The sequence below is a fragment of the Mus caroli genome, unplaced genomic scaffold (genome assembly GCF_978045245.1).
Source record: "Mus caroli unplaced genomic scaffold, Mus_caroli_1 scaffold_15, whole genome shotgun sequence".
Classification (NCBI taxonomy): domain Eukaryota; kingdom Metazoa; phylum Chordata; class Mammalia; order Rodentia; family Muridae; genus Mus; species Mus caroli.
Window position 1 is genome coordinate 7,919,614 of NW_028227270.1, and position 23,086 is coordinate 7,942,699.

At 42.3% G+C, this 23,086-nt stretch overlaps 1 pseudogene; it reads left to right on the forward strand.

Annotated features, from left to right (window-relative positions):
• Positions 1-3,264: 3,264 nt before the first annotated feature.
• LOC110307748 (non-histone chromosomal protein HMG-17 pseudogene) lies at positions 3,265-7,050 on the forward strand (annotated as a pseudogene).
• The last annotated feature ends 16,036 nt before the right edge of the window (positions 7,051-23,086 follow it).

The window sequence follows — 23,086 nt, forward strand, 5'->3', positions numbered from 1 at the left end:
ATCCTTCCACATTTCCACGTCCATAGTGAGATCACAGGGATGAGGAAGTACAAGTAGTTTGGACAGATGAAGACCTTCTATTCTTTACAATCAGACTGTGGTGGAGGCTGGACCTCAGATGCTCATCCTGCTTTTGTTGAGTACTTGTATTCTTGCAGCCATCTAAGGCACTGTTCTCCCTTGAGAGTCCCAAAAGATTGAAAAGAATAAATAAATCAAGTGAAGCTGTTCTCTGAAGTCCCAGGAGAAAAAGGACTTGCCAGGCACAGGGATGAATTTCTTGTTTGCCCTGGATTTGCCTATTCTGACCCTCGCCTCACTCACACCCCACCCACTGCACACGGGGCTTTGCTGAGCTGGAAATTTAAGTTAGGGGGAAGTGCTCTGGCTTTGGCCTCTTGCTTTCTCAGCACCTCCATCAAAGGCCACCACGTGAGCTGGAAAGGAAGCTCTGCCTGCATTGTGTTGAGTTAACAACGGGCTTTCTGAGAACAGCAAGGAACTATGGTCGGTAGCAGCAAGAACTAGGTTTCAGGCATGACTGTGCTATTTCTGAGACTCTTGGCAAGTCCTTGCTCAACAGAATAGTGGATTTAAAATAGCAAGAAAAAGCTAAGGTTTGCCACCACCTACACATCCACACTGTTGACTACAAGAGGGAGATAGCCATTTTCCTGCTCTCAGGGTTTTGTTCCCTACCACTAACAGCTATGTGGGAAATTGTTACCTAAATCCTTTCTTCAATATAGAATTGCAACACCTCCCTTCATACAGATAGTACCTCATATCCAAAAAGTTCATGATTCCTGACTTGGGTATCCCATTTAGGGAGAGATGAGAGAAACATTTACTTGTGGCCCCCATTCATGGGAAAGAGCTCCTAAAGGGATGCCACAAAGAAACATATACTCTTACACTACACTACTTGTCCATTATTCTATCAATGAATGAATCCATGTATTCATTCATTCATTCAGTAAATATTTGTGTTGAGTTCATTCACCCATTAAATAAATTATACTGTAACAATACATGATTTGGGAATATAAGGGTAAGTTCTGTGGATAAACCACCCTTGTTTATATTAGGAAGAGACTGAGATAATAAGAAAGCCCTTAAAATGATGATCACTATATTTCCTTTGATAGAGAAGCCATGGAGTGAAATAAGCTTGGCAAGATGGAGGTGTGGATCCAGCTACTGTTCAAGGAAGTGATGTATATGGAGAAGCAGTAGGAGTCATCAGCTGACAAGAGTTGGGAGGGCAGTATATTCAGAGTGGTCAAGACAATGGACAATCTGTGTAAGCCGGAAGGTGAGAGAGGTCATGTGTGTTGCAACAGAGATTGTAGAAGGATGGGTGTGGCAAGGGGAAGCATGAATAAAGCAGTGGTAATCGGGCACTTCTGTGGACTCTTAAGCAAGGGAGTGTTAGCAAAGTGCGTTAGGAGAACAGCTAGTCTGCTTTCTGTGTTCAGCACATACTGGAAGTGACAGCAGTAGGGAGACAAGTGAGGGATTATGGGTAATGATAAGATGAGGAGGACTGTCCATGAAAATGGAGGGAAGACTGGCAGAGCCAGATATCTTTGAGATTGGCTAGAGATTGCACCAGGAGAAACCCGAGAACACTGTACGGCATCAGATTTGTAGAAGCTGCCCTCTACTGAACAATACTCACTGGGACTCATTTATCATAGCAGTTTTCAAGCTCTGTCCAAATAGTGTCAGGCTTTCCCAGAGGTGTGTGAAGGCACTCATTCAACCAGAATGTCTCCATATTGACCCATGTAGACAAAGACTTGAAAGCTACTATTCTTCTTTCTCACAGTGGACTCATTCTGTCTGAATTCTAGTTGCCCCCAGCAATTATTAAATTTGGATGTGGGTATGTCGACACCACCTCTGCCTCCATGCTCCTAAGATCTCAAGTCCCCTAAAAATGTGGATCTCTTTTCTGGTGTGGTGTGGTGTGGTGTGTGTGTATGTGTTTTTTTTTTTAAATACCTCTGTTCCCACTCCCACCTAATTCCATCTTGCTTGGCTTGCCTCCCATTGTAATTATTTTACAGCTCTTCTATGAGGTATGTGTGTGTGTGCATGTGTATTGAATTAATCTAAACTGTGACATTTATCAACAGCGATAAGAATTAAACATGACAGCTGACTGGCAACATTTGTTGTTGTTGTTGTTAGTTCAAACTCCTTCACAGGGAACAGGAGACAAGACCAGTCTCTTTTGACTAGAAGATCACTTCTTGAAAGGACCAACTTCAGCCTGTGCCCAGGGGGAGGACAGGGCAGGGCAGGAGGGAGATAGAGGCACAATGCCATCATGGCTGTGGGATGTTCTGTTTCTAGATTCTTACATTCATTTCTCAACTCTGGTTTCTAGGAGGAGACTTTACTTGTCCTCGGTTTCTGTCTTGCTAGTGGCAACAACAACCACATGCAAAAGATGTTCCACGTGTGTCAGCTGCTTTGCTTGTCCCTGGAATTAACTGATGGCAGCCCCAGAGCATGGGGATCCTTTGTGAGTACATTCAGCCCATCTGTAAATACTTCACTTCATCTTATTTCTATCTCCTAATTTTTCTTCTTTGACAAATGAGGGATATTGTGAACGTTTTGACCAATGGCCTGGACAAGTCCAGAAATGCCAGGGCCACCAGCTTTTCATCTCTACCATGGGTCAATGACCCCAATAGAAAGCACATTCTTGCTAAATTCCTTCAGGAGCCTTGACATCACAACTTGCCTTATTGACCCACTTGAGACCCTCACTCAGAAACAGGGCTTTTATGTTTGTTTTTAAAGAATGTTTGTTTTATAAAGTTAGTGGAGATAATACTAGCAGTTGAAGCAGATAATGTCATTTCAGTGGCTTGTTTGGAGATGTCATTCCTTACTCATGTGAAGGCCCTAACTGGTCTTCCTGGTCTGTGTGGTTCTTCTCTCTAAGCAGAGCCAAGGTTCTTGGCCCCTTACATACTCCATTTCTGCTAGCTTCCTGCTGAGTAAAGCCAGGGTAGGGACAACCTGGAATTAAACAAGAACGATTTCTGCAGAAAGAAAGAAGATACTTTCAGTCTGAAAAGAAGAAAAAAGGAAAGTCAAAAGGAGGGATGTAAAGTATATTCTAGAAGCTGCTTTGATGCTGTGAGTCTCTAATCCTAACTGCTTTGGAGGCTGAAGCAGGAGATCATAAGTTCAAGGACCACGGGGTCACAGAGTGAGTTTGAGGCCAGTACAGGCAACTCCATGATGGCCTGTCTCAACATGAAAAGTGAAAAAGAGGACCAGGAGTATAGCTCAAGAGTGAGCACTCTCCTAGTTGTGCAAGGCTCTGAATTCATCCTCCTGTATTGAAAAGTGAAACACAGCATAGGAGGCTTTGAAATTAGGGGCACTCAGAAGGCTTCGGGATAGGGCGATACCACCGGTTGGAGAAGCAGATCTCTTGACTGGTGTGGGAAGGAAGCAGAGAAATGGATACCTAGGCTTCCCCTCTTTTCTCTAAGGCTCCACATCATTAAAATTGGACTGGTAGCTGGTGTTCTGGAGGGACACAGAGCAGGAGACTAGGGCAGAGGAGCTTTGTGGCAGTGAAGAGCAGCAATAGGATCTTGGGCTCCAGAGAACTTACTGAGATGGGGGCAGGAATTCCTCACATGGGCTCTATAGAGCTTAATTTGGTGGAAACAGCTGGGTGCATGGTGCTACTGGAGGCAGGAGGACCAGTAAGGAGGTAAAGCCTGGGACTGTGGGACCCCCAGGGGAGACCAGAGGCAAGTGGTGAACCATGGAATCAGAGGAGAGTTGCCTGTGAGAGATGAATGGGATTGTGGAGCACAGCTTGGAATTGTGGGGTGGGGGGGAGCAAGTTCATTTTGGGACACATGAGAATAAGTTGTCTTGGGACATCCATATGGAGATGTTCTGAGTCAGCCCAGCTTCAAGAGACAGTTTTGTCAACTGGCTCTGTTCCTTCCACGAAAGTGCCCAGAAATACAAGGCTAGTTACATCTTGTCTAGCACAAAAGCTGAGATGCCTGACCTAACCATTGCTCTTTAAAACAGGAAAACCTCAGAGGAGCAAAAGGCATTTGATGTGCACTCTCCATGCCTATCTGTATTTATTTTAAACCGTGCTGTGTTGGTTTTCTGCACTGGATGCTAGATGAACAGAAGGCAGCATTTGCTACATGCAATTTAAGTTGCATTTTAAAGTACGTTTTGGGATCTTTGACAACAGTGGACCTGAATACATTTGGAAACTTGATGATGTGCGTTTCAAGCTACAAATAATCTCTCCAAACCACACAACAATTAAAACAGCCCTTTAAGGTCAGATACTTGTCTCCTTAATATTTACCCCAAATAAAGCTACTCTGATAGAACAAAGTCAATTTTCAAACATGTTCTTGACTAAATATTGGAAACAGCTCTGAAGAAACATAATTCTAAGCGGAACCCAAGCAAACAAACCTGGTATTTCACGTGAGTAGCACTGGTTCAGGTGAAGTCTCATAAACCATCAGTGATCTTACTAGTGCTATTTAGGTCATCTCAGGTTAAATCTTTTTACATGAATCCTGAGCCACATATTTTCACATTTACATATTAAAATGGGAGTAGTTACTCTTATATTCAGGTAGATCTAATACGAATTCCAGGATTTCAGGGGTCATTTCAAAAATAGAACTATTTTGCAGTGAAGATAAAATTTAGGATATATAAATTTTTAAATAAATTTCATGTGATTTTTAACTATTAGTGACATTACCCAAATCTAGCCAGTGCCACAAACATTTATTTGTGTAACACATTTGGTTGGTCAGGTACATTTCAACAATGGTTGACAGGCTTTTTAGGATCCTTAGGAAAAAGGAAAATATTCAATTCTTATATTTAGAAAGTTTCTGTATGGCTTAGCAGTGAAGAGCACTGGCTGCTCTACCAGAGGACACTGGTTCAATTCCCGGTACCCACATGGCAGCTGACAACAGTCTGTAATCCAGTTCCAAGTGATTTGACACTTTGACACAAACATGAATGCAGGCAAAACACCAGTGTATATAAAATAAACATAAAAAAACAGGTCATTAAAAAAGTTTCCCTAAAAAGAAATAAATTGGTTGGACTATCTATTATCTGTAGTAACTGCTGCTTTGATATTCTAGGGAACATAGGCTCGATTATACAGTAGTACAGACTTAAATCAACAGTTCATTACTCTCCCAGCCTGTCTGTCTGTCCATCACTCCTCAGCAGCCTGGCAGCAGACTCTGAACCTCATGTGCACACAGGAAATTTGGCAGGTGGACTTCACCCACTTGAACATGGCCGATCACAGTGACATGGGGAAAGGACCATGGTGGCATCGCTGGGATGAAAATTAATGTAAAAACAGAATCGTACCTGTCACATCCGACCAAAGTAGAGCCAGAAAACCCATAGACAAAGGGCGGGATATTTAAGGTGTGAATGTTGCTCCAAAAAGTCTCTGAACCGCTGTAAAGCAGTAGCCAGCTCTGCCCTTAGGATTAGCTTGGATTAGCTATACATAAAAACTGATGACAGAACCAGGCAGTAGTGGTGCATACCTTTGATCCCAACACTCAGGACGTGGAAGCAAGTGAATCTCTAAGCGTTTGAGGTCACTCTGATTTACAGAGTAAGTTCTAGGACAGCTAGGACTACACAAAGAAGCCCTGTCTCGAAAAAGCAATGAACCAACTAACCAACCAACCAAACAGAAAATTTAGTGGCAGAATTGTCTGTCTTAAGAGTAACTTTATATTACAATGGCTACCACTTGTTATCCAGAGTTTTCCATCTCCACCAAAAGTGATTTTTCTTTCAAAATTATCATACATTTCTCTGTCTTAATGAAACTTCCTACCTTTGCTTTGTCCTCCAGACATCCCAGAGGGCACATCGATCTATCTTGGACTCCAGTCTGATTCTTGTTTGTTCTCAAATAAAAATTATTTTTCTGAAAACTTGTCTATATTTGGTTGACTTTGACAGTGACTAGTTCTTGAAGACATCTACCTGGAAGACGTGTAGCTTCAACTTACATGTAATTAGTCTGAGCAAATTGCATGCCTCTAGCATACCAGGAACAAAGTGGAGAGTTCTTATTAGCATCTTCAAGGAGAATTGAAGATATTGCCCAAAAGCCCTAGTGCCCATTACAACAACCTTAGTACAAAATTTATTTTCAGTTTCAAAGATGAATTGCTGTGGGGATGAGGATTTAGCTCCACGGTAGAGTGCTTACCTAGGTTTTAGTCTCAGAGTGAAGAAGAAGAGGAACAGCAGGATGATGAAGAGGAGGGGGAGGAAGAGGAGGAGGAGGATGAAGAGGAGGGGGAAGAGGAAAAAGAAGAAAAAGGAGGAGGAGGAGGAGGAGGAGGAGGAAGAGGAGGAGGAGGGGGAGTGCTGTACCTAACAGTTTGAGGGTTTCTGGATTCCAAGTACAGAAATAATGCTAGGATCAACATACTTCTGATCACCTTGACATGGACTGGTTGGCCGCACAATCTGCCTGAAGAGGATGGTGAGACGTGTGTGACCATCAATAAGAATGAGGGAGCAGCCCTCTTTGGTAGGGTCATCTGCTTCCGGCCTACTGTCTTCCTTCTGAGGCTATCATTTAAGAAATATTTTTGCAGAGCAGTGTGAAGAAGCAACAAGGACAACTCCCAGACGAACCAAACCCGCGCCCTGCTGTATACCTGTGTTCAGCGCCGAGGTCCTCTGCTACCACCACACCCAAACGAAAGGCTGAAGGGGGATGCTAAAGGAGACAAAGTCAAGGTGAAGGAGGAGTCACGGAGAAGATCTGCAAGGTTGTCTCCTACACCTGCTCCTCCAAAGCCAGAGCCCAGACCTAAAAAGGCCCCCGTGAAGAAGGGAGAGAAGGTACCCAAGGGGAGGAAGGGGAAAGTCAACGCCAGTAAGGATCCAAATAATCCTGCAGAAAATGGAGATGCCAAAACAGACCAGGCTCAGAAAACTGAAGGTGCTGGAGATGCCAAGTGATGTGTGTGCATTTTTGGTAACTGTGTACTTCTGGTAACTTTACAGTTTGAAATACTATTTTATCAAGTTTTATAAAAATGCAGAATTTTGTTTTACTTTTTTTTCTTTTTTAAGCTCTATTGTTAGCACACAGAACACCTCATTACTGGGGGTGGGGGGGGGGATCATGTGTCAGTAACAAAATCTCTCCCAAGCTGGATTGAGGATGGAAAACATCTTTCCCTGATAATTTTGGAAGGCTCCCGTTGGAGAGCAATCCTGGCCTTGACATAGGTGGCCACCAAGGCACAAAATGCCTTGTGGTCTGGGAAAACTCTAAATTCATTTTTATATCCTCTCCCCCCTGTACCATCAACATAATACTTAATTCCCTTAAAACCAGAGACCTGTTGAAACCTGGTCTCCAAAATTGGTTTACCAGTCTATTGGGCGATGTGGACTTTGCAGTGACTTCATCCAGTGTTCTCAGAAGAGCACTGGTTCCTTTTATAAAAGATTGTGGATCTTCAGATGGATACTTCTGCCATGTTCGTTTCCTGAAAGTCAGGGTCAGCTTGTGAAAAGTTGCTAAACAACATCCTTAATGTGAGATGTCCACCCTCACTCTAAGTTACTTCCCCCTTTCAAAGCATTGAATGAAAACTTCATTGGGTTTTTTAGTGGCTTTCTGATTTGGTTAGTCTATACAAGAAGGGGATTTGGAAGTTCTTGTACATTGTTGATCGTCTGACCATGTCCTGCCTGAAATACCATGATCGTTTATGAAAAGTATCTTTAATAAGGCTGGTTACAGTTAGACTTGGAAAACAAAGAAATACTTTTGCTCTGCCAATGCCTCATATGTTCGCTGCTTGGAGAAAATATTTTTCTCTAAATGATTTTAATTTTTTTTTTTTAAAATGACACACACAACTCTTTCTTGGTTTCATCTGTATTTAGTAGAGAGGAATAGTTCAGGACAACATTAATCTAAACCATTGTATTTTTCTTATTTGCCAATTCATTTCTTTTTCATTTGCATTAATTACATCTTATTCCTCCACTTTTATGATTTTTTTCCCCTAGTAAGTGGCTCAAAATGTAGATTCGTTAGGTTTTTGAAGAATTCAATGGTTTGGCACCAAACACATTGTCTCAAACTGTATCTGACCCACATTGGTCTCCCTATGGTTTTAATTTCTTGTTTAAATGTTTTTTGAAGGAAGACAGAGTGTAAGTTTCTATCTATCTATCTATCTATCTATCTATCTATCTATCTATCTATCTATCTATCTATCTATCTATCTATCAACTATCTCTTTATCTCTTTATCATCAATGATTTGTTGAAGCAGTGACTCCTGTAGTCTAGGCTGTCCTGGAATTCACTATGTAGCCAAGGATGACTCTGAACTTCTAAGTTTCCTGCTTCTGCCTCAGAATGCTGGGGTTACAAGAATGTGCCATGGAACCTGGATTTATGTGCTGTGGGGGACTGAACCAGGGTTTGATGCACATTAGGCAAGCACTCCGCCAACAGAGCTCAGCCCTTTTTAAAAAGATGATTTCCACTATGTAATAGCTTCTTCCAATTTTTGAACAATCAAGAAATTCCTGTAAATCATTTTATAATCGGGGAGCATCAGAGCTTGAAATGAGTGGAAACCCTAATTGTTCTCAGGGGCACATGACAAAAGCTTCATTTGGCAAAGAGAAAAGGAAAGTGCTGGCCCAAGGACCCTGTCTAAGGCAATCGTCCTAAGCACTAACAGGCTATAGAACTGCTTCGATTATTAACACTATAGAGAGATATGTTGGAGGACAGGATAGAGAAAATGAGCCAGGATCTACCCATGAAGCTCCCCAATCCACACACTTAAAGATAAATTACTTCAAAAGTTGACATTCCAGTCATACCATTAGTGTGGATTCCATTATCTGAATAAAGCAGTTTCCATTCACCCACTGTGTGGAGTGGATAAAGTTCTGAGTAAATGTGGATTGTTGACAATGGTATGGTCGTTTCAAGTACCCCAGTGCTTCAGATGGGACAGGTGGGAATGACAAGGCTTTGTCCAGGTCAGGCTCAGGAATTGCATAGACCAAGTACAGAAGTTACCAATGATGGACCTTTAACTAAATCCAGTGTACACAGAAGCTGTCAACCACAACGTCTTCTCCCAGATAACTGCAATTTGAAACTGCTCTTCTATATAGAGCCCCACCTATAGAGATAGCTAACCCACCTCCTCCCTGTCCAACTGTGCACAACAAACCTGCCTACGTGCTCAGTCCCATAAAATACCCCTGACTGTTCAGGCTACTAGTGGTCTCTATCAGACCTCACCACACACCCTGAGATTATCTGTACATGGGTCTGTCTTTTCCTGATTCCCTCATCATCCCGATCAGGACAAGTCCAAAGCCATGCAGCTTATGACAATATAATAAGAGAGAAAAACTCTTTATATCTACTCATTGGCTTCTGGACAGACATAAATTTTCAGCTTCTCTAGGTGAAAACAGTCATGATTGCTGAAAGGGTCAAACCGTGCTTAATTTTGACAAATAACTGCAAAGCATCTTCAGTATTATCTTTACTGCTTGCAGCCCCACCCACTAGCAAGGATTGAAACTTCCTAGGTTTCTTCATACTTAATGACACCAGTAGTGTTGGCATTTTAGGTTTGGTCCATTCTTAATACGTGTGTATCATATCTCATTATTGTTTTGTTTTGAGATAGGGTACCACGTATCCCAGGCTAGCCTCAAACTCAAATAGCTAAGGATGACCTCAAACTTCCAATCTTCCTGTTTCCACCTCTCGAGTGCTAGGAATTGTGTTTGTGTATCACAACATGTATAGTTTTCCTTATCGTTGTTTTAATTTGCAACTCCCTAATGACATGAGGTGTTGAACTTATTATTTATTTATTTATTGCATAGCATTGGGCATTGAACCCAAAGTTTCCTGCATGCTAGGCAAATGCTCTACCTCTGAGCTAAAGCCCAGCCTTGAACAACATTTTGCATGCTATTTATTGTGCCTCTCCTTGGCTGGAATGTCTGATCATGTCTTCTGTCTGTTTTTAAGTAGCTTGTTCATTTTCTTAGTGACGTTTCAGTGTCCCTTCAGCTTTTGGATAACAATCTTTTATCAGGTGTGCTTTTTGCAAACATCTTGCTCACTCCCTGGTTTGGCTTCATGCTCTTTATACTATCTTTTGCAGTATAGAAGCTTATACTAGGTTGAACTCCATCTTATCAATTTATTTCTTTCATGACTTGTGGCCGTTGCATGTGACATCTATAAAGATGCTGCCATGTCCAACACCATCTAGACTTTCTGCTGTGTTATCTTTTGGGACTGTAATAATTTTGTGTTTTGTATGTGGGTCTAGGATCCATTTTGAGTTCTTTTTTATTTTGAAGAATATATGATCTTTGCCTAGACTTACCTTACTGTTTGGTTTTATTATTTATTTATTTATTTATTTATTCATACATCTTACAGTTTTTTTGTGTGTGTGTTTTTACCAATGTATTTTTGGTGGGAGGGGGGGGTCTTTAAAACATTGCTGTCTGTTTGTTTTCCTTAAACTCTAGTTGATTCTCTTTTTTAAAAAAAATTTTATTAGATATTTTCTTCATTTACATTTCAAATGCTATCCCAAAAAGTCCACCGCTACCCTCCCCCACCTGCTCTGCTCCCCTACCCACCCACTCCCACTTCTTGGCCCTGGCCTTCCCCTGTACTGGGGCATATAAAGTTTGCAAGACCAAGGGTCCTCTCTTCCCACTGATGGCCGACTAGGCCATCTTCTGCTACATATGCAGCTAGAGACAAGAGCTCCGGGGTACTGGTTAGTTCACATTGTTGTTCCTCCTATAGGGTTGCAGACCCCTTTAGCTACTTGGGTACTTTCTCTAGCTTCTCCATTGGGGGCCCTGTGATCCATCCAATAGCTGACTGTGAGCATCCACTTCTGTGTTTGCTAGGCCCAAGAATAGCCTCACAAGAGACAACTATTATCAGGGTCCTTTCAGCAAAATCTTGCTAGTGTGTGCAATGGTGTCAGCGTTTGGTGGGTGACTATGGAATGGATCCCCAGGTGGGGCAGTCTCTGGATGGTCCATCCTTTTGTCTCAGCTCCAAACTTTGTCTCTGTAACTCCTTCCATGGGTGTTTTGTTCCCAATTCTAAGGAAGAATAACATATCCATGTGTTGGTCTTTTTTTTGTTTGTTTGTTTGTTTTTTTGTTTTTTGAGACAGGGTTTCTCTGTGTAGCCCTGGCTGTCCTGGAACTCACTCTGTAGACCAGGCTGGCCTCGAACTCGAAAATCCGTCTACCTCTGCCTCCTGAGTTCTGGGATTAAAGGCGTGCGCCACCACGCCTGGCTTTTTCTTGATTTTCTTGTGTTTTGCAAATTGTATCTTGAGTATTCTAGGTTTCTGGGCTAATATCCACTTATCAGTGAGTGCATATCATGTGAGTACTTTTGTGATTGGGTTACAATCAGGACAATATTTTTCAGATATATCCCTTTGCCTAAGAATTTCATAAATTCATTGTTTTTAATGGCTGAGTACTCCATTGTGTAAATGTACCACATTTTCTGTATCCATTCTTCTGTTGAGGGACATCTTGGTTCTTTCCAGTTTCTGGCTATTATAAATAAGGCTACTAGGAGCATAGTGAAGCATGTGTCCTTATTACCAGTTGGAACATCTGGGTGTATGCCCAGGAGAGGAACTGCTGGATCTTCCAGTAGTACTATGTCCAGTTTTCAGAGGAACCGCCAGACTGATTTCCAGAGTGGTTGTACAAGCTTGCAATCCCACCAACAATGGAAGAGTGTTCCTCTTTCTCCACATCCTCGCCAGCATCTGCTGTCACCTGAATTTTTTTTTATACCCACTTCTTTTTTTTAATTTTTAATATTTTTATTACATATTTTCCTCAATTACATTTCCAATGCTATCCCAAAAGTCCCCCATAGCGCCCCCCACTTCCCTACCCACCCATTCCCATTCTATTGGCCCTGGCATTCCCCTATATTGGGGCATATAAAGTTTGCAAGTCCATTGGGCCTCTCTTTCCAGTGATGGCCGACTAGGCCATCTTTCGATACATATGCAGCTAGAGACAAGAGCTCCGGGGTTCTGGTTAGTACATCATGTTGTTCCAACAATAGGGTTGCAGATCCCTTTAGCTCCTTGGGTACTTTCTCTAGCTTCTCCATAGGGAGCCCTGTGATACATCCAATAGCTGACTGTGAACATCCACTCCTGTGTTTGCTAGGCCCCGGCATCGTCTCACAAGAGACAGCTATATTTGGGTCCTTTCAGCAAAATCTTGCTAGTGTATGCAATGGTGTCAGCATTTAGAAGCTGATTATGGGATGGATCCCTGGATACGGCAGTCTCTAAATGGTCCATCCTTTCATCACAGCTATGAACTTTGTCTCTGTAACTCCTTCCCTGGGTGTTTTGTTCCCAATTCTAAGAAGGTGCTTTTTGATCCTAGCCATTCTGACTGGTGTGAGGTGGAATCTCAGGGTTGTTTTGATTTGCATTTCCCTGATGATTAAGGATGTTGAACATTTTTTCAGGTGCTTCTCAGCCCTTCAGTATTCCTCAGTTGAGAATTCTTTGTTTTGCTCTGTACCCCATTTTTTAATGGGGTTATTTGAATTTCTGGAGTTCAGCTTCTTGAGCTCTTTGTATATATTGGATATTAGTCCCCTATCAGATGTAGGATTGGTAAAAATTCTTTCCCAATCTGTTAGTGGCCTTTTTGTCTTATTGATAGTATCTTTTGCCCTACAGAAGCTTTGTAATTTTATGAGGTCCCATTTGTCAATTCTTTTTTTTTTTTTTTTTTCAAGACAGGGTTTCTCAGTGTAGCCCTGGCTGTCCTGGAACTCACTCTGTAGACCAGGCTGGCCTCGAACTCAGAAATCCGCCTGCCTCTGCCTCCCAAGTGCTGGGATTAAAGGTGTGTGCCATCACTGTCAAGCATATTTGTTGATTCTTTTTTAATTTTTGGTTTGTCAATTCTTGATCTTACAGCACAGACCATTGCTGTTATGTTTAGGATTTTTTCCCCTGTGCCCATATCTTCAAGGCTTTTCCCCTCTTTCTCCTCTATAAATTTCAGTGTCTCTGGTTTTATGTGGAGTTCTTTGATCCACTTAGACTTGACCTTAGTACAAGGAGATAAGAATGGATCAATTTGCATTCTTCTACATCTTTACTGACAGTTGTGCCAGCACCATTTGTTGAAAATGCTGTCTTTTTTCCACTGGATGGTTTTAGCTCCCTTGTCAATGATCAAGTAACCATAGGTGTGTGGGTTCATTTCTGGGTCTTCAATTTTATTCCATTGATCTACCTGTCTGTCGCTGTACCAGTACCATGCAGCTTTTATCACAGTTGCTCCATCTTACAGTATTTTAATCTGAATATCCAGTTGTCCCAGAACTATTTATCACAATGTATTATTTGTTACTCCTGCTTTTCTTTTTGCTTTGCTTTTTCAATATCAGTTGGTCGTGTTTCCGTGGGTCTATATCTGGGCTCCCCATTCTGTCTTGTGAAGCTCTGTCTAACACATTATCTTATCACTGTTGCTTTACAGTGTGTCACGCAGCCCGGGCAGATTGGTTCTGTAACTTTTCCTTCAGTGTTAAGTAGGCTGTTCTGGACATGTTGAATCCCCATGTAAGTTGGGAAGAACTGACATCATAACAATATTGAGAATTCCTACCCAGAAGCATGAACTACATCTCTATTTCTTAAGTTATCTCATCCACATTTTATAGCTCTGCTCATACAGATCTTGAACATATTTTTGCTAGATTTATATCTGTTTCTGTGGGAGAATGGACATGTGAAAGGCAGTGTGTTTTTATTCAGATTCTATTTGCTCAAGGCCAGTGGGTGGGAAAAAGATTGAGTTCTGTATTTTGCAGTCTTGACGTAATTGGTCATTAGTTCTACTCTCTGTTGATGAGTCTGAACTTTCTACATAGGTGATCATGTGCTGTATGAATAATGCCAGTTTTATCCTTCCTTCATTTAATTTCCTAATTTACTTCCTTTTCTAGGATTTCTGGTACAAATGTTGAGAAGCAGGAATGGCAGGGACACTCTTACCTTGCTCCTGGTCTTTGCCGATGCTTCTATTTTCTCAGCATTAAATATGATATTAGCTTTAGGGTTCTTGCAGATATTATTTACCAAATATGAAAGCTCTCCTCTATCCATAGCTTGCTAAGGTTTTTGATATGAGTCTGTATTGAATCGTGTCAAGTGCTTTATTTGCATATATTGATATGATCATGTGTTTTCCTTCTTTGTCAGTGTGATAAATTACATTGATTTTTGAATGTCAAATTACCTTTCATACTCAGGATAAAACCCACTTGGTCATGGAGTCTAATCTTTTTATATGTTGTTGGAATTGAAATGCTTTTTAATAAAATCATTTTACATGTTTTATATATATTTGCATTCATGAGAACTATTGGTCTATAATTTTGTTTTCCCATTTTGGCATTAGGACAATGCTTCAGTTCATAGGAAAAAATTAAGAAATACTCCCTCTGCTTTTGTCTTCTGCAAGAGGTTGGAGACAATTTAGTATATATTTTTTCTTAGTGTTTGGACCCGTGAGGGACTGGTGTTTTCTGTTTGGGAAGGTCATTCATTCATTGTTGATTCAACTTCTCTAGCAGATAGAGGCTTGCTCTGATTGTCTATTTCTTCTTGTCTGACTTTTGGCAGGTTGCCTCTTTCATGATTTGGTCTATTTCATCTGGTTATGAAGTCTGTAGACACAGCATTCATAGTCTTCCCTCTGCATCCTTTCCCATCTAAAGACATGGAGTGTTATCCCCTCCTCCATTTCTGATGTTAGCAATTTATTTTCTTAGCCTATATAAAGGCTTATTGATTTTGTTTTTCAGAGAACCAGATTTTGGTTTTATTGGCTTTTCTCTGTTGATCTGTGATTTCTGCTCTCTTATCGACTCTGTTCCAATGAGTTTGTATTTTATTCACTCTTGCTTTTCTCTTGTCCTAAAGTGTAGATGATTGATGTCCGTGTCCAATTCTGTGAACCCAACTAAGCCCTATTTTTGCTACATCCCACTAGTTTTGAAAATGTGCATTTCATTTTCATTTAGTTCAAATTATTTTTTAATTTCTCTTAGAATTCTCACCGTTGTCCATTTATTACAGATGTGTTGTTTACTCACCAGAAATTCTGGCAATCTTCTACTGTTTTATATTGGCTTTTATTCTACTTCCATTATAGACATTATATGTTTTCATGCCATATCAGTAAGGTGTGCTTTGTGGCTCAGAATGTGGCTCGTCTTGTGAGTGTCTCATATGGGTTTGAGAAGAAAGTATATTCTGCCTCAGTTAAGTCCACTTGATTTATGGTACTTCCTGATTTGGGGTTACTGATTCTCTCCATCCCTGCAGAAGTCTCCAAGTACATATATATATATATACACACTGACCCTTGGTTGCCAGTTGCATTCATATTAAGAATTGTTGTTGGGCATTTAGTCTCAGCACAATGAAGACAGGCTGATCTCTGTGAATTTGAGGCCAGCCTGGTCTACAATGCAAATTCAGGGCAGCCAGGGCTCTGCTACACAGAGAAACCCTGTCTTGAGAAGCCAATGTGTGTGTGTGTGTGTGTGTGTGTGTGTCTACCTATCTATATCTATATCCATATCCATATCTATCTATCTCTATCTATCTATCTATCTATCTATCTATCTATCTATCTATCTATCTATCTATCCATGTATACCTTCTTGGACTATTGACTTAGGGTGAGCCTATGTCTCTGCCCTGCAGGCTTCACCAATGTATCAATGTTTGCTATTATTGTTTTCCTTTATTAGTGTAAGAAGGCTAGAGTAGACTGAAGATGGGCAATTCCCTTCCTTCAAGTGAAAGACTGGAGAGGACTGTAATGGGTGTTTCTTGGGATATGGAAGGCTGGCATTTTTCTTTCTCTTCCCCCATGTTGAATACTAAAGTTAGGTAGAGTTGAATATTTTCTTTCTCACTGGTAGGACAGGCTCTGATACGATCCAGTTGGTTAGGCCCCACTAAAATAGTTTCTCCTTGGAGCAGGCTTTGTATAGGAGAACATAATGTTCTGATAGTCACACTTCCCTTCTCACATCTCTCCTGGCCAGAAGCCCAACGACATTTCTTTTTTGATTTCTTAGATGAGAACCTGGTAGAAATCCTGGAGGTAAAATTCACAAAAATGTAGCTGCTACCATGTCCTTCTTAGGTTTTTAACTTTCATTTTATCCACACCTAATCTATAATAATTCACCAATTATAGCTCCTGTTGACCTACCCAACATACGAAAGCTTCTGCTTATGGTTTTCTGCCATAGTCAAGTTCAGATTTTCTGTCTCTGCCTGGCTGTCTCTACTTTGGTGAGCCAGGGGTTTGTCTTGTAACTTCTCTTCTTTTGAGGAAGGGCTGAAAGGTTCAGGAAAGAAGGAAGCTGGGTTCACACAAGGCTTGGCAAAACCCCTAGGGAATGGAGGTAGGAGTGGGAGGAGAGGTCCCTGTGAGCAGTCTGCTGCAGAGCAGGGTGGCTGCTGGGGGTCCCAGATAAAGTGTTCCTAGGTTTCAGCTGCTGACCCAAAGGAATGAGAAGAGGGCCTGGGAGGGTCCACAGGGAAGAAGAAAATCTGGGTCCACTGCAATGTTCCACTTCTTTGAAAAAGATCTGAGGGGAGCCTCTGGGTTTTCTCTTTGCTATCCTTATTACTTATTACTTATTATCCTTATTACTTATTATCCTTATTACTTATTATTTATTGTGTGGATATGGGGCAGTGACTCCTAAACCCTCCCTGCTATGCTGGGATCCGGAAGCTTCCTTGACTATTTTCAAACTTTAAAATATTAAATGGGTGTCCATATTATTATTCATATTAAACAGTAAGCTATATTTCAACTCTGATGACGTTAGAAAGAGGAGCACACACACACACACACACACACACACACACACACACAGAGAGAGAGAGAGAGAGAGAGAGAGAGAGAGAGAGAGAGAGAGAGAGAGAGAGCTGTGTGGTAAGGAGAGTAGCTACTTCCAGGTTGGGGGTGAGGCCTCTGCATGCACAACTTTCCCCTTGGGCATGCCAGTTTCTCTCAATGTGGAACACAGCATACAAAATCAGTGTCATTTAGGTGTGAGCTCTACCTTGAGAGGAATCTACTGTAGTGAGGATCCCCGTGAACATGGCTCTCTTTTCTCTTCAGTTCTTCATCTTTGAAATCTTTCTACATGTAAAGCATACAGCATATGGTTATCTGTCTTGGCTAGGGTTTCTATTGCTGGGGTAGAGCACCCTGACCAAAAGCAGCTTGAAGAGTAAAAAAGTTTGTTTCAGCTTGCACTTCCAATAATAGTTAATCACCAAGGGAAGTCAGGGCAGGAACCTGGACACAAGAACAGAATAGAGGCCCTGGAGGGTCACTGCTTACTGCTTTCTTCCACACCTCAGGACCACCTGCCCACAGGTGACACCACTCTCAATGTGCTGGGGTCTCCCACATCAATCATTCACTAAAAAAAATGCATTCGGGGCTGGAGAGATGGCTCGGGGTTTAAGAACACTGACTGCTCTTCCAGAGGTCCTGAGTTTAATTCCCAGCAACCACATGGTGGCTCACAACCATCTATAATGGAATCGATGCCCTCTTCTGGTGTGTCTGAAGACAGCTACAATGTGCTCAGATATATTAAATAAAGAAACCTTTTTTTTTTACAAAATTCACTATAGGTTTGCCCAAAGGCTAGTTTGGTAGGGGCATTTTCTCAGTTTTCTCTAGAGTCCCAAATGACTCTAGTTTGTGTCAAGTTGACATAAAACTAGCCAGCCTAATAGCACTTTTATACTCTTTGTTAATATGGCCACATTTGTGACCTAAATGTCAGATGCTCTGAGGAGTATAGGCTTTGGTAGGCTGAATAAGGAGAGACTGGTGGCACGGGAGAAAGAAAAAGTCCACAGAAGGAAACCCAAAGCTGAAATTTGGTTCAAAACATACTTCATTTTTCATTTCCAATGTGCTGAGTCTGGGCCCCTTGGACTCCAGGGGAGCTCTGAATGTCCGGAATGCAGTGGAGAGACAAGGGGATACACATGCCTCCTTTCCCTTCCTCCCTCTAAGGATTCCAGAGCTTCATGGTGGACCCATGTGTACCTCCCTTCTCCTGAGCTATCTCCCTGGCAGGGGCTCTGCAGACCCCACTCTTACAAACAAAAGAAGCCAGCACAGATTCAAAGTTCTAAGCGATTTTCCTATGTTGCAGCTGACTCTGCCAGCACAATGCACTATAGTCCAGGGATGGAAGAGGCAGTTTAACCATAGCTGGAAGTTTTACAAATGGAGGTTAGACAATGGCACAAATGGAGAGAGTAACAACACTATTAACATTTATCTGGGATTTCTCACTCAACTCCTGAGGACCACAGGGACATTGTGTGTGCTAAGGAGCAGTCTGCTGACTTTCTCAAGGACAGATAATTTGGTGGAAAAAGCTGGTGATTTCTCTGCAGAGTTGAATGGTTTGTTAATTTCACTGAATGGGGTGTTTGCTGACTCCCTCCAGCTGTTACACCTGCTATGTTCAGTTTCACAACCTTAATCAGTGTAACCAAAGGTATAAGAATATATTTGCTATCGCAACACAAATAAAGATTCAGTAAGTCATGGAAGAAACAACTGCAAAGGAAATGATTACTTATAAAGCTTTGTTGTTATTACTGCAAGTACGTCTTTAAATTTTAATGTAGTCAATATGAAAATACAAGCCACTGGCTGGGAAAAGATAACTTACATTCACACTGCAAAGGAAAATCTATCCAGCACATTAGTAATAACAGCCTTACAAAGTAGCAGCCGGTCAAAGTGCAGAGACAGAGGATCTATGGGATGTCCAGGCATAAACGGGACATCTAGATGATACTTCTCACCAGGCTCTGAAGCCATTTCATGAGAAAGGATGGAAAGATGGAAAGAGCAGAGATGGGGGAGGAGCAGAGTGACGCATATCTTCTGGCCATGGCAGGACTAACTGATAAACTCACAAACTCACAAAAGCTGCTGTTGTCTGCCCAAGATTGAGCCGGCTAACCTTCTAGCTTGGACTGTGGAGGGACTCACAAGCCTCCTCCACCCCTAACTGAGGATTCACTAACTGCTGAGAGCTTCCTGGGGAGAGGCAGACTCAGTTTCCTTTAGGGCTGTGGTCTCTGGTAGGTTAATGGTACCACAGCCATGAGTACATGGGCAGTACACATTGGACTTCATTTGTTGTTGAAGGTGGGTGTGGTCTGGAGGAGACAGGATGATGAGAGGTGGCTCTGGGAGAAGCTGGAGGGAGGGTGGATATGGTCAAAAGGTACTGTGTGAAATTCTCAAATAGTAAATAGAGATGTTATGTTAACAAAGCCCTTAAAAATCAACAGGGCACAAAGCTAATATAGGAAAATTGGCAAAGGATTGTAAACCAGAAACAGACTCAGAAGAAAACAAGAATGTGAAATAAATAAGAAAGAGTAATGCAAATTAAAATAACTGTGAGATCCTGGGTTACCATATCTCTAATTCTTGGGACTTTTAGACTCTTTCATTGGTTACTCTGGGGAGTGGAGATGATGTTGGTTAATTTTGTAGAAAACATTTGTTGGAGAAAACTTCAGCAGCATATAAAGATATGCCTACTTTCAAACTTGTCAATTTTATCCAATTTATCCCTTGGAGATTCTCACACACATCAAAGGATGGATTTGTAAAACAGCTCACACTTAAAACTGAAAAATTGGGCTTGACTTAAATGAAGAATATTGAAGTAAGCCATGGTATATTCCCACTGTGGGAGCTTCTACAGCAGTGACAATCAAGAGAAATTGTGCTCCATACGTTTTATATTTTTAGATATAAATCTCATGAAGACGTCAATGTTGTCAAAGGATCCTTGGGATCATGACAAACAGATTTCTTGGGAAAGATAAACATCAAATTCAGGATAAAGGAGCCTCTGTAGGGAGGAGAATGTAATCTGGCCAAGTCATAGGAGGCTTCAAGGGTGCATTCTTTGTTTCTTGGCATTTTGTTGCACCATATAAGGTCCTTATTTTTTCTGAGGCAGTCTATATGGCATGTATGTGAGTATAGTGTTATTCTGTTTACTTCATTGCTGCTTGAAGTATTTCATGAAAATAAGAGCTAGAAACCCCTCTAGTGACAATGTGCAGGTGTCCTATGTGGACAAGGACATCACCATACTCCTGGTCAAGAAGCGGCAGTAGCATAGTGAGAATGGCGTGACGGTCTTGAATCAAGCAGAGTACTGAAGATGGAGCAGAGACATCTTTACCATTGACTTAATGAAATGATGCATTCACTATGAGTAATGGGTGGGTGGAGTCAAAGGTCACCTACGAGATTTCTGACTTGAAAGGCTTGGAAGTGGCTGATGTTTGAAGAATGTGGGGGGTCGGGGGAAGATGGCTGAGGGTGAGAATGAGGTACTAGTTGGGTTGGAGCTCTCAGAGTCACTCAGACACACATATCTGGTGGGAATGGAGGCCTGGCCTCTGGGGTTTCACTTCAGTGACTGGCGTCTTTTGTTTGCCCTATGACCCCCATCCCAGCTCACTGGTGACACATGACTCAGAGCTTCCTTCAGACTGTCAAGCTTTTGACTGTTGTGGTTTGATGGACATTTCAACTCCGTGTGATTTGGCATGACAGTTTTGACTTTGATGTTTCATAGTTGGTCTCCTTTTTTCTCTCTTCGTCCTGGTTTCTTGATGATGCCTCCGAGATCCACGAGGAATTAGAAGGAAAGGAAGATTGGCACAGAACAAGACAGACAAGCAGATAAACCTTCATGGATGTGTGTGAATACAAACAGAAAGTAATATATTGGCTACATTTGGCCCAATGGTAAAAATATCACCCTATCCATGTGAGCCGGTACAAAGCACATAATGACCAGCTCAATGTAGATTCTATAACACAGGACAGGAGAAAATAATTTATCACACATAGGAAATAAGGAAACTCAAAGAGGCCTTGAAAGCCTACAAGGAAACCCTCACAGCCTAGCTACTTGGTCAGGTTTGCAGAGGTAGCTGTAGAAACCACTGAGCTGATTATCCTCTGAGAAGCTACCAGAGGAAGAGAGGGGGGATCACAGAAGAGCTGCCATTTTAATCAGCGCTCCCAGGGAAGTGGCTGGTCAGAGCAGCAGGAGGCAAATGAGGAGAATGTATGTGACCCTAAAGCTGAAGGAGGATCGAGTTCAAGGAGAAAATAGTCCCGCACGAGACATGCCCAACCAATAAAATTAATGGGAGCTTGGAAGAGAAAAAGTCAAGGCAAGGAGGGTTAGCCAAGGTTACAGCTTGGAGAGGAGATCAAGTTCAGTAAACTTGGATGGAGCCATAAAAGTAAAGAAAGAAGAGAAATATTGGCCAGTAAAGGAAAGATAATAAAATTGATGGTTGAGAAGGAATAGAGAAGGTCGACTCAGTCCCTCCTGACTGTGATCCCAGGGAAAGGACCTGGATAATGATAGGTAATTATAGTTATTGTATTTCATTTTTGCCTGTTTCAAACAACGTGCAGTTGAGGATGATCTTGACTTCTCAGTCCTCCTGTTCGAACTCCCTGTGCTGGGATCACAGCTATGCACCACCATACCCTGTTTTCTGTGGTGCCGGCATGAGCATGCCAGGCAAGCAGCTCAACTGCACCATGTCCTCATGCCTGCTATGGTTGCTTCAAAGTGGAAATAGAATAGTAGATTAGCCTTCTTCAGCTCTGTCTTTACAGCAAATGCACATGGTTCAGGAGCCTCCCGTGACCTTCTCAAACGATAGTCTACCAGCACTGCTTTGCAATGAGGACAAGGGCAGAATCCATACACACAATGATCTTGCTATAGAGTCAGCCTTGGAAGACAGAGTCACAACCTGGGCAACCTCAGAGCCAGGGTCAGTCTCTACTCTTCTGTGATTCATTGTTGAACCCCGGGCTGTCCACCCAGGGTTCATAGGCCTTGCTTGGTGTTACATTGTGTGTTCCTTACTGGTCCTTTCAGTGCATGAATATGATCCTTGAAGACGAGGAAGACCCTAAAGATGTTATGCATCTCTTGGTCAGCACAGGTCCTCTCTGGCAGACTGGCCTCCATGCAGGCCTTTGATCAGCTTCATTCCCAGTGCTTGTTGCCCAGCTGGGACATCAGGGCAGGGTTCTCAGATCAGACATCAGGACCTTTGACCTTCTTCTCCTTCCTCACAGGTCAACCTGGGGCAGAGGCAGCGGCTCTTCTGGGGGTAGGAAGCATTCCCCTAACAGACAAGAGGCTGGCACAGCACTTACACCATGAGCTCAGAAAAGGACGGGGCCTCCTGGATGGAAAGTCTGAGGTCAGGTGGTTGTCCTAGGAGCCAGAGCACTTTGGGAGAAGCTGCCAGCATCACTTACACACACGCACTTGGGGGAATTTCAGCTGTCCCCAAAGTACCCCTTAATTTGAAAACAATGAGGAAGCAGGTTAGCGGGACCCTCATCACTTGGCAAAACATGACTCTGTGTGGCCTTGGAGTGTCTGGGCTGTGTTGCTCCAGGCTCCAATTAGGTATAAGAAATGGTTGTGGGTGCCTGCCAGCTGGGGAAGAAGCCAAGCAACTCATCATTCCTGTCTAATCCACAGAAGGGGCTCCTTTGGCCCCAGGCACGGAAGGACCAAAGGCACCATTCATCAGACAGAGTTTTCCATGCAGGAGGGAGCCCACAGGTGCAGAGATAAATCTACTCGCCCACAGCCCAAAATGATGTCATGAGGAAGGCTTCTGAAAGTAGGATGCGGATGGCATAGCAAATCTAAGCGGCGGGGTGATGCTGAACAATTTCTGTGCATCTTCCCAGGCAGCGGGAGGAGGACAAAGGCAGCTTTCCATGGGAACTCTAGACAG